Here is a 14,273-nt window from a genome sequence, read left to right on the forward strand (position 1 = left end):
CCTCTGGGAAGATCCCTGGATATGATAAGAACATTTTGGGAAATGTAAAAGCAGTTACTTCCCCTCCACAAGGGTGAGTCTGGGACTACCCTTAATGCACCAGAGTGAAGATCCTGGACTTAAGAGTACATGGGTGGGTGGACTTAAAGGGACCAGGGAGATAGAGAAGATAAAAGCAGAGATAAGCTTTAAGAAATAAGGTTATGGCTTGCACTGGCATCCTGTTGTGGGCAGGAGAGGAGCCAAGAATGCCTGATAGGCTGTCAGGAAGATGGACACCTCCACAGGGTCTGTGACACAAGCCAGAGGAGGAAGAGATGGTGAGCAACTAGGGAAGAGGTCACTCATTCAGAGACCAAAAGGGCAACCGTGTGTGATAACAGGCCCTAGAGCATGAGGGCACCAACAAGGCTGACTTGATGAAATGCCTTATCTCCAGGGGTCACACCCTCTGGAAGCACACTGAGCTTAGACAGGAGTGATGACAAGTTGTTTTGGGAAGGGACCATGGTTGAAACCAGTGCCTCCACCTGCAGCAGTGGCAGAGCAAAGGGTGTCTTAATCCTCTGCAGAAAGGACTGAGATGTGCATGGTACGTGCAGCTCATACCTCTGAATATCCTCACCTCAAATAAAGCTTGCTTGTGAACACCTTCTAAGAGTCTTTATCCAACACCCTGTGATTCGGCAGTCCCTCTTCTGTGGCTTATACCTCATGGTCCTCTGCCAGCAGAAAACTGGACCCGCTGGTCAATCCTTTATGCTTGCAGGAGCCTTTGAGGTTCTCCCCAATGCTGGTCACTCATTGCATGAATGTTCATATCCTTAGGTGGCAGGGGCCACACTGCTGCTATGAGGACAGGGGGAAAGGAAGGAAGAAGAGGGGCTCTCTTCGTTGGAGTCCACTCGTTACTAGGGGCTCTTTGCCCTCATTCTGCCCTGGGCTGATGGAAGCTTCAGCCACCTTTGCGTAAAGCTTTTGGCTCCTGGTGAAAACATCTTGAAATGGGCCTAATATCTGTGGAAATTGAAAAAGGAGACCAGTGGTGTGGACTGTTTCCATGATTCTGATGTGCCTCTTGCTCCTGTAGTTACAGAAATATTTAACTTTAGATAATTGACTCGAGTTGTAACGCTGTGTTGTAATTTGGAAACATGAAGCTGGCCACTTCCAGAAGGTGACCCTCTCGCCTAGTCTTCAGTCAGAAAACCCAGATGTGTCTCTTCCACCTGAATGTCACTGCCCTAGGCACATGGCACTCATCTTCCTAGGGCCTGGACCTGGACTCTGCACATCCTGGGAGCTCTATGAAGAAGGGCAGGATTACCCTATTGAGTGCAGATATTCCTCTCACTCAGGGTGAGGGCTTTGGGTTAAAGTGGTTTATGTGGGGCCAGCATTTTTGGGTGCATATGAAGCCTAGGGGATTTGTGACTTAGCAGATTTGTGTGTAAGCAGCCTCCTGCCTACTTTGATAGTGATACTGGCAGCCTTCAAGGACTGAGGCTGTAGACCCTGGAGATGTTCCTCGCACTCTAAGGAGGCAGTAGCAGGGCACCTTCAGGACTGGCTCCTCTGAGGGAGTCCCTGTTTTTACTTCATCACTGATGAGAATGACGTAGCCTTTGTGGAGATTGTCAAGGTAGAGTGCAGATAGGTCCCTCCAGCACTGAGACAGTTTTGTGCCTGTGCAAACGAAACACTTCAAAAAGGATGCTGCCCCTGCCTCCATCCTGGTGTAAGGTGGCAGAAGGAAGCAGTGGCTGACAGCAGAGTTAAACACACTTTAAGGTAGGTCAAATTTTTGACATACCATTTTCCTCTGCCGTACCAGCAGCTGCTCTCTACTTTGAAAGGGGGCTTAGCTACTCATATAAACTTTGGTTTGTGATAATGTAAACTATTATTAGGATTATCTTTTTATTCATAATATATGCCTGATTCTCTGTCTATTTATGCTCCGTTTGAAACACTCATTTACCTTCAATACTCAGTGCCAGCACCAGCTCCTCTGAAAATGAAGGGAAACTTTATAACAGACTATTTAAATCTCTCTGTGGTTAAAAAGGACTCTGGGAATGAAGTCATTGGGTTGAGGAAGCTTCAAATCTCAGCAAAGCTTCCAGGTTAAAACTGGGATGTGATGTTGACAAAACATTCCAGTTTAAAGTTTGTTTTTTTTTTTTTTTTTTTTTTTTAATGAAGGTTTATCCCCAGGGTGGTTGTTTTCATAAAGAAATGCTTGATTCTCAGTTGAGAACTTTTGGCCTTCAAAGTCTCTTCTTCCCCCCCCCCCCCACCCCCCCCCACACACAACTTTTCATCACCACCTGGTGGAACCATTTGTCACCGAGGATGTTCTGGAAGTTAGAGAAGTTCCTGAGGCTCAGGTTGGCGACACCAACACCGCAGTCAGCCAGGCCCTGTCTCCCTGCCAGGAGGCCAGAGTGGAGGAGGTCAGACGGGGCGGTTGGAAGGGGAGGGATGCCACGCACTTCTGCCTCAGGTGCTCCCGTGTTGTCAGTGGAGCGCAGGTTAGTGGGTGAGCCAAGAAAAACCAATAACTGTTTCAATTTTTAATAAAATGTCTCTCCTACCCTTTGTTTCTCCCTCCACTTCTCCCCAAAAGAAAGAACAGAGTGAATTTTTAAGCACATCTGGACACTGTTTTTGTAAAACTTTTACCCTGAATTCCCAGAAGGAATGTATTGGCTCCCATTTTTCCAAGCAAAAACTGAAATGATTCCTTTGTTTATAAGTACTGTGCTTGCATATTTTAATAAAACAGTAAAGAAAGGAATTGCACTGGTTTGAAAATCTTTAGCTAGGCCAAAGCATTGCCCTTTATGCCTCTCTTGAAGTCTTTGAGAGGTGCTAAAAGTTTATGGTTGGTTATTTTTGGTGTCCGTGGGAAAAGGAGAGTTAGGAAGGCTCCATGTGTCCCTGTTTGAATTTTTTTTTCCTGTGGCTATTAGAGCATTCAGGCTATGGGGCAGGGGCTGCTCTTGGTCCTTGTTCCTCTGTTCTGCTTCTTCTACCATGCAGTGCGCTCGTGGTGAAAACCGTGCAGATACAATCAGATAACAGTGTTCCAGATCTGAGAGCCCAAGGGCTGCGGTGGAAGACAGAATCCATCTTTTCCTTATCAGATAGTGTTTGTTTTTCTCTTACGTGATTCTTCTGTAAGCCTATTGTTGCCAAGAAAATGAGGTTGATCTTTCATTACTACCAATCTTATTAGGATGTTGGCATGATGTTCTAGTATGGGGAGAATTGCAAAAGAAACCTAGAGTGTCAAGCTTTTTTTTTTTTTCTCTCAGAAATGTTTATTATAACAAATATTAAATAATAACATTTAGCAATTTGTGTATACAGATAATGTACAAAAAATTGACCTTCAAAAATTTCTAATCTGAAGTGACAAATAATTAATGTTTAATAATCACTAGTTGTTCTGCTCAGGATTATGTTCAATTGTATATAGTATTTTTAATTCAAAAAATACATTAGAGAACAAAGAGTATTTTAATGTTTATTCCATCCCTCAGAAATGAAAACTGCTAACATTGCAAAAAATAGCTACATATTCCCTGAAAAATAAGTCCTGAGTGTCAAGCTTTTAAAGATGAAATACAGAGGCGTTTGCTATTTTGGGGAACTTGTAAGATGACATGGTTCTGTTCAGACCAGTGGTTATAGAAGTTCTTTTTTATGACCTCAAAAGTTATGTTTTTAAATTAAAGTTATATTGTCAGGAAAACATCAGTGTAGTGTGGTTAAGTTACGAGGGTTGGCTAGGTGCTGTGGCTTACGTCTATAATCCCAACACATTGGGAGTCTGAGGCAGGAGGATTGCTTGAGCCCAGGAGTTTCAGACTAACCAGGGCAACATAGTAAGACCCCATCTCTACAAAGAGTGAAATTTAAAAAATTAGCCAGGCATGGTGGTACACGCCTGTAGTTCTCCCAGCTACTTAGAAGGCTGAGGCAGAGAATTGTTTGAGCCCAGGAGTTCAAGGCTGCGTAAGCCATGATTGTACCACTGTACTCCAACCTGGGCAACAGAGTGAGACCTTGTCTCCAATTTAAAAATAAAAGTTATGAAGGTCAGTCACAGTTCTGCTACTGCATAATAAATGTTCATTAGTGATAAGCATTGAACCAGTGTAATAGTTACTGTTTCCTGAAATATTACTTTCCCTAGACCTGTTGTGGATGTCTGGAAATAAACTCTAGAGGTGTAATATTCCCATAGTAGACCTCATCTCAGAGATCAATCACATTTCAGAGATGAACCACACCTCAGCTTTTCCACCCTACTTTTGAGAAAGAAAGTTGTTAGCCATGATGCCAAAACTGACCCACTAAGCCTTTTGGGGCTATGGATGTACATCTGTCAAATGGCAGCAAATGTTGAATGATGTCCAAAACAGGATGGTCTGAAAATTAATGCTTATATTAGTGTCCTTATGCAAACATTCACCATTTTTGTGAGCTTTGAACAAAAATGGTTTGCCTGAATTGAAATCTAATTTGATAACTTTGAGTCCTACTGATACTCTTCTAGCCAATCTTTTGAACTTTTATTTCTCTTTGAGTTCTGGGAAATTGCCAGTTATTCTAAATGCTAGCTCTTAGACTAGTTGGTTAGGAGTATCTGGTTTAAAAAAATGACCTGATTTAGGGTGCGGTGGCTCACACCTGTAATCCCAGCACTTTGAGAGGCCGAGGCAGGTGGATCACGAGGTCAGGAGATCGAGACCATCCTGGCTAACATGGTGAAACTCCATCTCTACTAAAAATACAAAAAATTAGCCGGGCGTGGTGGTGGGCGCCTATAGTCCCAGCTACTTGGGAGGCTGAGGCAGGAGAATGGCGTGAACCTGCGAGGTGGAGCTTGTAGTGAGCCAAGATTGCGCCACTGCGCTCCAGCCTGGGCGACAGAGCAAGACTCTGTCTCAAAAAAAAAAAAAAAAAAAAAAAAGACCTGATTTGGAGCTCATAGTTCAGTGTTGGTAGTCTACATTTTCCATGTAGCATTGTTTCAAAAACAGCAGAAAAAGTATATTTTAACAGTGGTTCAAATTGTGAAGTGCTGAGCAGATCTTGGGGAATATCATGACATGGGTTCTCTGTGTTCTTCTCCATAATGTGGGAGATTAGAGGGCTCTCTGGCAGAATTGTGAGCTCTGAGCACAGCCTTGCCTCCAGGGTGCCCGACTCGGTGGGGGGTGGGGGGTCTGTACGCAGAAACCTGACAGTGAACTAGCAGTCTTTTCAGTACCTTTTTCCAGTGCCAGTGGCAGGTTTTTTTTTTTAAGTTTCAAACATATGAAAACATTTGATTTAAGTGGTCCTAATAATATGTTTTCTATTTTTCCTGTAAAACCAGGAGTTGAGTTTGAATGACAGCAGAAAACTCAGGAATTAATATGGAGGAACTATTTTAAATAATCTAGCAGTATAATTATTTGCTCAGAGATTTGTATAATCAAAAAGGTTTTTGGCCAGGTGAGGTGGCTCACACCTGTAATCCTAGCACTTTTGGAGGGAGGCTGAGGTAGGTGGATCACCTGAGGTCAGGAGTTCGAGGCCAGCCTGGCCAACATGGTGAAACCCTCTCTACTAAAAATACAAAAGTTAGCTGGGCGTGGTGGCATATGCCTGTACTCCCAGCTACCCGGGAGGCTGAGGCAAGAGAATCACTGGAACCGGGAGGCGGAGGCTGCAGTGAGCTGAGATCATGCCACTGCACTCCAGCCCGGGAGACAGAGCAAGACCTCATCTCAAAAAAAAAAAAAAAAAAAAGAAAAAGAAAAAGTTTTCATTGCATGTACCCCATAAATAATATACACTTATGTGTATATATAATATTCACATTCAAATTCACATTCAGTTCAAAATTGCACAAAAATTCAAAATAAAAAATTTAAACAAAGGAAAAAGTTTAAAAAGCATTTAAAAAGATGGTTTTCATGTTGAAAACATCCATCTTGACATTCTTTTACTTGTAGCCTGTTGAATATTCTTTATTTTAAGTATATATAATTTTCCTACCTTGCCAACCTCACTTTTTCAATCTTCTTTTTCCTCCATATGTGCCCTAACTATGGGTAGTCTCACAAAGCCTAATTCCTGGCTTTTTGTTATTTTTTACACTTTCTGTTAATTTTGTATACCTCTTATGAATTAGCCTATCTGTCCTTAAGGTTCTGTGGCATACGTTCATACATGACTTCCTGCTTTTTAATCCCGGATTTCTCCCCTCCCCCCAAAATATATGATATTGTAAAAAGATAGTAGGCACCTCATTTTCACTGTTTTTCTGCAGCCTACTTTTTAAAAAAAAGACCCTCTTTCCCCAGAGGGAAAAAAAGTTCTTTTTTTTTTTTTTTTTTTTTTTGAGATGGAGTTTTGCTCCTATTGCCCAGGCTGTAGTGCAATGGCGCGATCTTGGCTTACTGCAACCTCTGCCTCCCGGGTTCAAGTTATTCTCCTGCCTCAGCTTCCTGAGTAGCTGCAATTACAGGCATGCGCCACCATGCCCAGCTAATTTTTTGTATTTTTTTAGTAGAGACAGGGTTTCTTCGTGTTGTTCAGGCTGGTCTCAAACTCCCAACCTCAGGTGGTCCGCCTGCCTCGGCCTCCTGAAGTGCTGGGATTACAGGCATGAGCCACCACGCCTGGCCCCCAGTGTTCTCGTTATTGCCTTAAAATCACTATCTTCCGACTTCCCCAAATAACAATTGCCTTAAAATCACTATCTTCCGACTTCCCCAAATAACAGCCTGAAAGTCACCTTTGAATATTTCATCATCACCTCTGTATTGCATTTGTCACCAAGTCCTGCTATTTTTTCCTTAAAAATGCCTCTCAGACCTGTCCTTTGATCCTCATCAGTACATTGCTGTCCCTGTCATGTTACATATGGACTGCTGCAGTTGCTGACTATCTGGTCTGCCTCACTCCAGTCTTCCACCCTCTAGTCTCTAGTTCTTCCTGGATATGTGGCCCTAACACTGTTTTGTTGTTATCGTTCCTTTCCTGGTTCAGTTTTCTTTAATGTTTTTTGTTGTTGTTTGTTTGTGTTGTTTTTGCTTTTTTCTTTATTGTGTTGAAATATACATAACACAAAATTTACCATTTTAACCATTTTAAGTGTACAGTTCGAAGATTTTTAAGTAAATTCACAATGTTTTGCAACCATCACCACCATCCACCCCTAGAACTTTTTCACCTTCCTAAATGGAAATTCCATACCCATTAAACAATAACTCCCCATTTTCCTCTCCCCACAGCCCCTGGCTATCTCTATTGGTGTCTCTATGAATTTGACTGTTCTAAATACTTCATATAAATGTAGTCATACAGTATTGTCCTTTTTGTCCTTTTGTGCCAATGTCACATTTTTAAAGATTGTTTTTAGTGGTCTTGATCTGTAGGGAAGTTGATGAAGATTTGGTAAAAGCTAACAAAGGGCCTTTGTTCTTATCTCTTCTTATCTCTTTAGTATTTAGTGAGCTCTGTCTGGAAGCATGACACTGGTTTATTCTGAGTACAGACAGGAAAGTTAAGGTGTGTAAGAGCAACCGGGGAAGGTTAGAGACTCCCAACTTAGGCCTCTGTGGCACTAACCTAACACCAAAAGCTTTTTTTGTCATGGAGGGAAGAGAAGTGAAAACTGGAAGTGGCTGGTGACCAGGACTCACTTTCTTCCTTCTTAAATACCTTCCATCTGTATTAGGGGCAGGGAATCAATTTCCATCTTGAAATGGATATGTGTTTTGAGACCCCAACTCCAGTCTTCTGTTTTGTGTCACTTCTGCTCTCCAGGCCATGGGGTTTGACTCATCCCATCTGTTCAATTCTTGGGTCCTTTGGATTCATCCTTTGAAGCTGCTGTTTCATTGCCTCTTTCTTCTTCCTTCCTCATCTCCCCACCTACCCCATTGCCACCTTGGCCTGTATCAGAGACCTTTTCCCTGTGCTTCTGTCTGCCAAATCTAGGCTTGTGCTCACATCTCTAAGGACCACTGTATTTGGATCTTGCCTGTCTCCAAGATGTACCACATGCAAAGCTGAACCCACTTGGCCATTTCAGCCCTATGGTGTCCATCTTTTCAGGCCATTTGGGGGTGTCTAACACAGAATCAATGAGGGCATGTTGGTCACTTCCAGGGATGTGGGAAGTGTTTATTCTGATGACCAGAAAGGCTCTGTGTCATCCCTGAGAAACAGCAACCATTTCTAGAATGCTTACCATGTGTTGGGCACTGGGTTGTACAGTTGGTAGCACAAGCTTCTGGGTCTGTGTTTGCTTGAAAGAATCTTCCTTCCCCTCCCCAACCCCAAAGTTTGACATGCCTCCTCTGAAGATGCTTCTCTGGCTAGCCTTCCTCTGTTCAACTACCCCTTCTCTGAAATCTTATTACATATAGAGCTCAGTGGCATAACTTAGCCCATTCATTCTAGGCAGTGTAACCTTATCTGCTGTAGTTTTGTGTCTTTTAGCTTTGTTTTCCAAAACTGATTGTAAACATCTAGAGGCAGGGGTCTGGTTTAGCCTTATTCTCACTCAAAATGGTTTCCTAAGTGCAAAAGCGTATTTCGAGCTCTTGAGACATCTGGTTGATAAATCCTGGGGCATTTGCAGAGGTTTTGCATGAATAAATAAGGAGGAGAGAATGTCAGGGTATAGTTAAATATTGCTTTTAGATCAGCTAAGTTTTTTCTTTTTTTTGGGCGGGATGGGGGCGGGGGAGGGATAGACAGAGCTTTGCTCTGTTGCCCAGGCTGGAGTGCAGTGGTGCAGTCTCTGCATCCTCAACCTCCTGGGCTCAAGAGATCCTCCTCAGTAGCTGGGACTACAGGCATGTGCCACCACACCCAGCTAATTGTTCGTATTTTTCATAGAGACGGCGTCTATGAGATGGAGTCCAGGCTGGTCTTGAATTCCTGGTTTCAAGCATTCCTCCTGCCATGGCCTCCCAAAATGCTGGGATTACAGGTGGAAGCCACCGTGCCTGGCCAGGCTGTTTTTGAGGCAGAGTTCATTCTTTCTTCTTCAACACCTGGGCTACATATGTGTTGTGATTCTAATCACAAAATGGAATTTACCGTTTTTTACCAGCAAGTGGTTTTTATCTCCTTAGCTTGGTCTGTAAAATCAAGCCACCCTGACTCTCTGGAAAGAGTTGGAGGTCTTAGGTTTCCATATGGCTGTAATGTGATTATTTTGCTGGAGAGAGGAAGACACTGTCATCTGCTTTCCGGATTTGCCAGTTTCCCTTTTAATTTTACACAGTTCTGTTATTCACTGGAGAGCAGTCATCTAATCATAAAATCCCCTACATTTATGTAATTTTAAAGAAACATACAGGATAAATTATAGTAATATAGGAGCTTCTTGTGGGCCTTGTCTGCCTTCAGCTGTGGATGTGTTCCCTGAGAATCCACTTGTTTTTGAACACATTCCCCTTCACCTTCAGGTACAGTCTGTGATATGTGTGGTGATCAATCTTTTTAGATTCACAGTATCTTCTCAGCAACCGGTGCAGAATCCTCATTCTCCTTATCCAAGTTACCTTCCCTGGCATTTGGGCATTGGCTGTACTCTTTTGCTTACTATGCCCACGTGCATGCCCTTCCAGCGGGCCAAGGTGTTTTCCCGGCATCAAGCCTGGGAATGGACAGTCACAGGTTTGCAGATGATCAACCCATCTTTGATCAGCTTCTGGATCTGCTGATGGGAGTTGGCATTGCGATTTCATTGGTCTTACTGGGGTCCAACCAGACCTTCTTCTTGCCACAGCAGAGGACACTAGAGGCGAGCCTCTTCTGAAACCTGAGCATACTCATGGCTGTGGCTGCAGCAGCGAAAGCAGTGAGCTCCCCGATTCTTAAAGTCAGTTTAGCCAGAACCTTTGGACCTTCCTTTAAAAAAAAAAAAAAAATCACTGCTTTTAATCTTTTCTGGTTAGCTTCTGTTTCGTGCTAACTTCATGACAAAATATTACAGGTTTCTAATTTAATTCACCGTATTACTTTGATTTTATAAACATTTCTCCATGGGAAGCCTTAATGAAGGGGCAAGACACATTGATTTCTTCCTGTTGACAGGTGAAGGGACAAGGTTGTGTGTGCCATTTGCTTGCCTCAGCCCTATAGGAGAGGAATGGGAACTCACCACCAGGCCCACTTCCTCAGGGGTGGAAATATGCTCCTACCTGCTGTTCCATTTGCTGTGTCTGCCTCACAATGGATTTGCTTTCTAATTGACCTCTCTATCCCACTCCTTGCCAGAAATCCTTGGAGAGGGAGTGCAGGGAGACCTTAATTCCTGGGAACACCCCACTGCCTTCTTCACCCACAAAAAAACATTTATCAAAACCTAAAATTGACCAAGACATCAGTACTTCATTTTTACATCATTCTTTGCCTTCTCAGAGTGACATTTTAGCGGTTCAAGGAAATTAAAACAAAGCTGAATACTCCTTGGCAAACATAATTATTTCCTGGCCTAAATGTCACACAGTGATTTAATTGGTATGTCATTGTGTGTATGTGTGTTTGCGTGTGTGTGTGTGTGTGCTTTAATGGAAATTCCATGTGGTGTCTTTGGGAAATTAGGAAAAAGAGTCTTCTAGATTTATTGCTTATAGTTTAAGAACAGACTGCTGGCTCCCATCCAAATAGTAGGGAGATGTAAAGTTACAGGGATCATTAGTGTTTGAATATATCCTTCCGATTGCCTGCTATTTTAAAATTAGTTTGGCAAAAGGTAAAAGTCAGAACTGACAGTGAAATTTTTTACCCTTTGAAACTTGTAACATTCATCAAAATAAACTTGTGGGGGACTTGGCATCATGTAAGTGATGGTGTCCTTTGCTTTATACCAACATCTTAATTTTGAAGCTGAATGAGTTTTGCTGTGGCTGAAGTAGGAGTCAGAGATATAGATTATTCATTTTGGAAAGCTGGAATTTTGGATTATCCTTCATAGTGGCTCATGCGCAGATATTGTAAAATATATCCAAAACCTAACTCAGTTTTTTGTGTTGACCACAAATACCATACTCTGCAAAGGCAGTTGAGCAGGAGCAGGAAAATCAGCTGTTTTCTTCATCCAGTGGGTATTATGAGTATTTTCCTCCACACTCAGTGATGAAAAAAAAAAAAAAAAAAAAGGAATAAGAATTAGCCACATCCTAGTTCACTTTTTATCTTGATTCAGTGCAACTGACTTGGCTGCACACATGACTGTTGTCACCTGTGATCTGAAAAGTGATAGATACCGCTCTCTGGATGGGTTTATGTGCTCAACAGCATAAGTGGTTGCCTTTCATGTTTCTACTTTGTAAAGTTCATGAGTCCCAACATCTTGGACAAAGTGTTCAGTTACTGAGTTGTAACAAATACTGCCTATAAAGGATTACAGTTGGATGGCATTAATCCAAGACTTCTATTTTAAATGGAGATTTTACATCAACCACTTCCCTCCCCCATTAGAACTTTTTGTTTGTTTGTGTTTTTGTTGTTTTTGAGATGGAGTCTTACTCTGTCACCCAGGCTGGAGTACAGTGGTGCGATCTCGGCTCACTGCAACCTCCGCCTCCTGGGTTCCAACAGTTCTCCTGCCTCAGCCTCCCGAGTAGCTGGGATTACAGGCGGGTGCCACCATGCCTGGCTAAATTATTTTTTGTATTTTTAGCCATGTTGGCCAGGCTGGTCTTGAACTCCTCACCTTGTGATCCCCAGCTTCAGCCTCCCAAAGTCCTGGGATTACAAATGTGAGCCACTGCGCCCAGCCCTCGTTTTGTTTTTGAGACAGTGTCTTGCTCTGTCACCCAGTCTGGAGTGTGGTGGTGTGATTTCGGCTCACTACAGTCTCAACTTCCTTGGCTCAAGCGATCCCCCTGCCTCAGCCTCCCGAGTAGCTGGGACTACAGGTGTGTGGGACTACAGGTGTGTACCACCACGCCTGGCTAATATTTTTGTACTTTTTGTAGAAATGGGTTTCACCATTTTGCCCAGGCTGGTCTTAAACTCCTGGGCTCCAGCAATCCGCTGGCCTCCACCTCCCAAAATGCTGGGATTACAGGTGTGAGCCACTGTGGCTGGCCTGAATTTTGTTTTTAATCACCAAAGTAAAACCACTCTCTATTATTCAACAGACGTGGCTTTAAGCTATCAAGCTATTGAGTGGAGCTGGACTGTAAGGCAGGTGAGAGGTCTGGGGGCCTCAGGGGTCCAGAAGCCTCCCGAAAATACCGTGTGCTAATGTGTGTGCACACATGCACCACAGTTCTCCCCCAAATAAGAAGCTGCAACTCTTGGTAATGAGGGGTAAATGAGAGCAAAGTGATTTTGGCCTTGGTGGTGACAGTATTGCCAAGAGAGGGATGATGGTAGGATTGCAGCTATATAGCAACTCACACTCATCCCGTTTTCAGATCTCACCAGTATTTTTCTGAAGGCCTCAGGATACCACTCAAACCTTCAAAGTCCTTGCATCTTGAGGCCAACTTTGCACTTCAGTCCATGAACACAGGAACAGAGTGTGCCTGTGGTTGATGGGCACTGGGCTGGGTGTGGCGCAGCCTGGGACTTTCACCTTTCTTTGTTTCACCCTACTTAAGGCAGGACAGTGGTTACACAGCCATTGTAACCAGTGGGCACTCAGCGAGTGTGAGTTGCATGCTTATACTGAAAGGTTCTAGGAAGTCAGGTTTGGAGGCTCTTTCTGCAGAAAGGCAGTGCTGCTTGCCCAGCATTGAGACTTGATATTTCTCCCAAGTAACTCGGATTCCCACAGCTTGGGGAGAACCAAGCCAGTTGAGAGTGGTGGGCTGGAGGAGCAGCTGAGGTGGGAGGGGGTGGGGGAGGAGAAGCTTGTTCACATGCTTGTTAACATTTGAGGGTCTTTGACAAAGGAAGTCTAATGCCTTGCCCCGGTCAGCCGGTGATTGCCCCCCGGGAGGCCCCGTTGTGCACAGGAAGTCAGACACTAATGATGTTAGCAAGGGGACAAAGGCGCCTGGCCCGGGAAGGGTCTAATTGCTGTGTCCGGCTCCCAGGCGGCCGGCCTCAAGTTGGAGGGGGCTGGGCAGGATGCGCTAAGTGTTAACACCTGGAGCCGGCACTGCTGACTTCCTGGTGCTTTTTTGTTGTTGTTGTTGTTGTTGGCTGTGTGGCTGGGCACACATACTGACAACACACACACTCAAAGGCACTCAAAAACCCTGGCTGCATCTCAGGGGGATGTTTCAGGATCTGCTGTCTAAGAGACTAGATGGAAATGGTTTGATCAGGAGGTCACACCGTGAGTGTCACCCCTGGGCCGGGCAGGGCCGTGAAACAGGAGGCCTTACCCTCTCCTCCCATCTGCCCGTCAAAACTTGGTGACTGTGGCTTCACCTCTGGGCTGATTTCTTCCCTCTCCCCTGGAAAGCTTCTGGGAAAGGCCAGACCTTGCAGAAAGAGGCAGATACTTATTAGAAGAGTCATTCTGGCTTTAGTTTGGAATATTCTAGCCAGAATGAATGGGAGAATATTCACTCCTAGGGGACAAAACCAGCTGGGGTCACCCAAGGGTGGTTATGGTATATGTGTGGATATTTCATATGTTGCTATCTGAATCCACACCTGGAGAGGTCAGTTGGAGGATCTGCATCCCAGGGAACTGGCAAAGCCAAGATGCACCCTCTGATTTCTAAGTGGGGTCTTGGGATTTTTTGCGTCTAAATGTGGCTTTGGACCTGGGGGCCTGTGAACCCCTCAGAGGCCCTTGGGTGGCCTTCATGAGCTCTGGGAGCCTCCCAAAATTATGTATGAAAAGTATCTGGGGGAAATTGGGGAAGGATTATTTTTCACAGGATTCTCCAAAGGTTCTAGTAACCCTTTCCTCTTAACAAAAACAGGGTCATCAGTAATTAAAAGCAAATACACCCTGCATTGGCCAGTAGCCCTGCAGGGTGGCATGAGAGGTTCAGTTCAGCAAGGGCAAGGCTACCTGGAGCCTGAGGTGGGCTACCAATGGCTGGCAGTTGTGAGCATAGGTTGACTCACTTGGATTTTTGCAGCTAGAGAACAGGAGAGTTTAAAAGGATGCTTGAAGCCTGTCTCCTTCCTAGAGAAAGTCAGGGAAAGCCACAAATTTTGAAAAAGGGCCTAATGCTGACTTACTGCTTCCCACTGTTATTTTAAGGAGGTTTTTCTGTCTGAGACCACCATGTGGACAGACTTAATCGGCTGACAGAAGGGGTTGCCTTGCT

General features: G+C 44.1%; 1 protein-coding gene and 1 pseudogene across 1 annotated transcript in view; one reads left to right on the forward strand and one right to left on the reverse strand.

The window, feature by feature from the left end:
- Positions 1-14,273, forward strand: part of IL17RD (interleukin 17 receptor D) — a 74,829-nt gene that overhangs the window by 21,079 nt on the left and 39,477 nt on the right. The window lies entirely within an intron of this gene.
- On the reverse strand, positions 9,333-9,858 carry LOC119625887 (large ribosomal subunit protein eL19-like; annotated as a pseudogene).

Source organism: Chlorocebus sabaeus, chromosome 22 (assembly GCF_047675955.1).
Source record: "Chlorocebus sabaeus isolate Y175 chromosome 22, mChlSab1.0.hap1, whole genome shotgun sequence".
In the NCBI taxonomy this organism is placed as follows: Eukaryota; Metazoa; Chordata; class Mammalia; order Primates; family Cercopithecidae; genus Chlorocebus; species Chlorocebus sabaeus.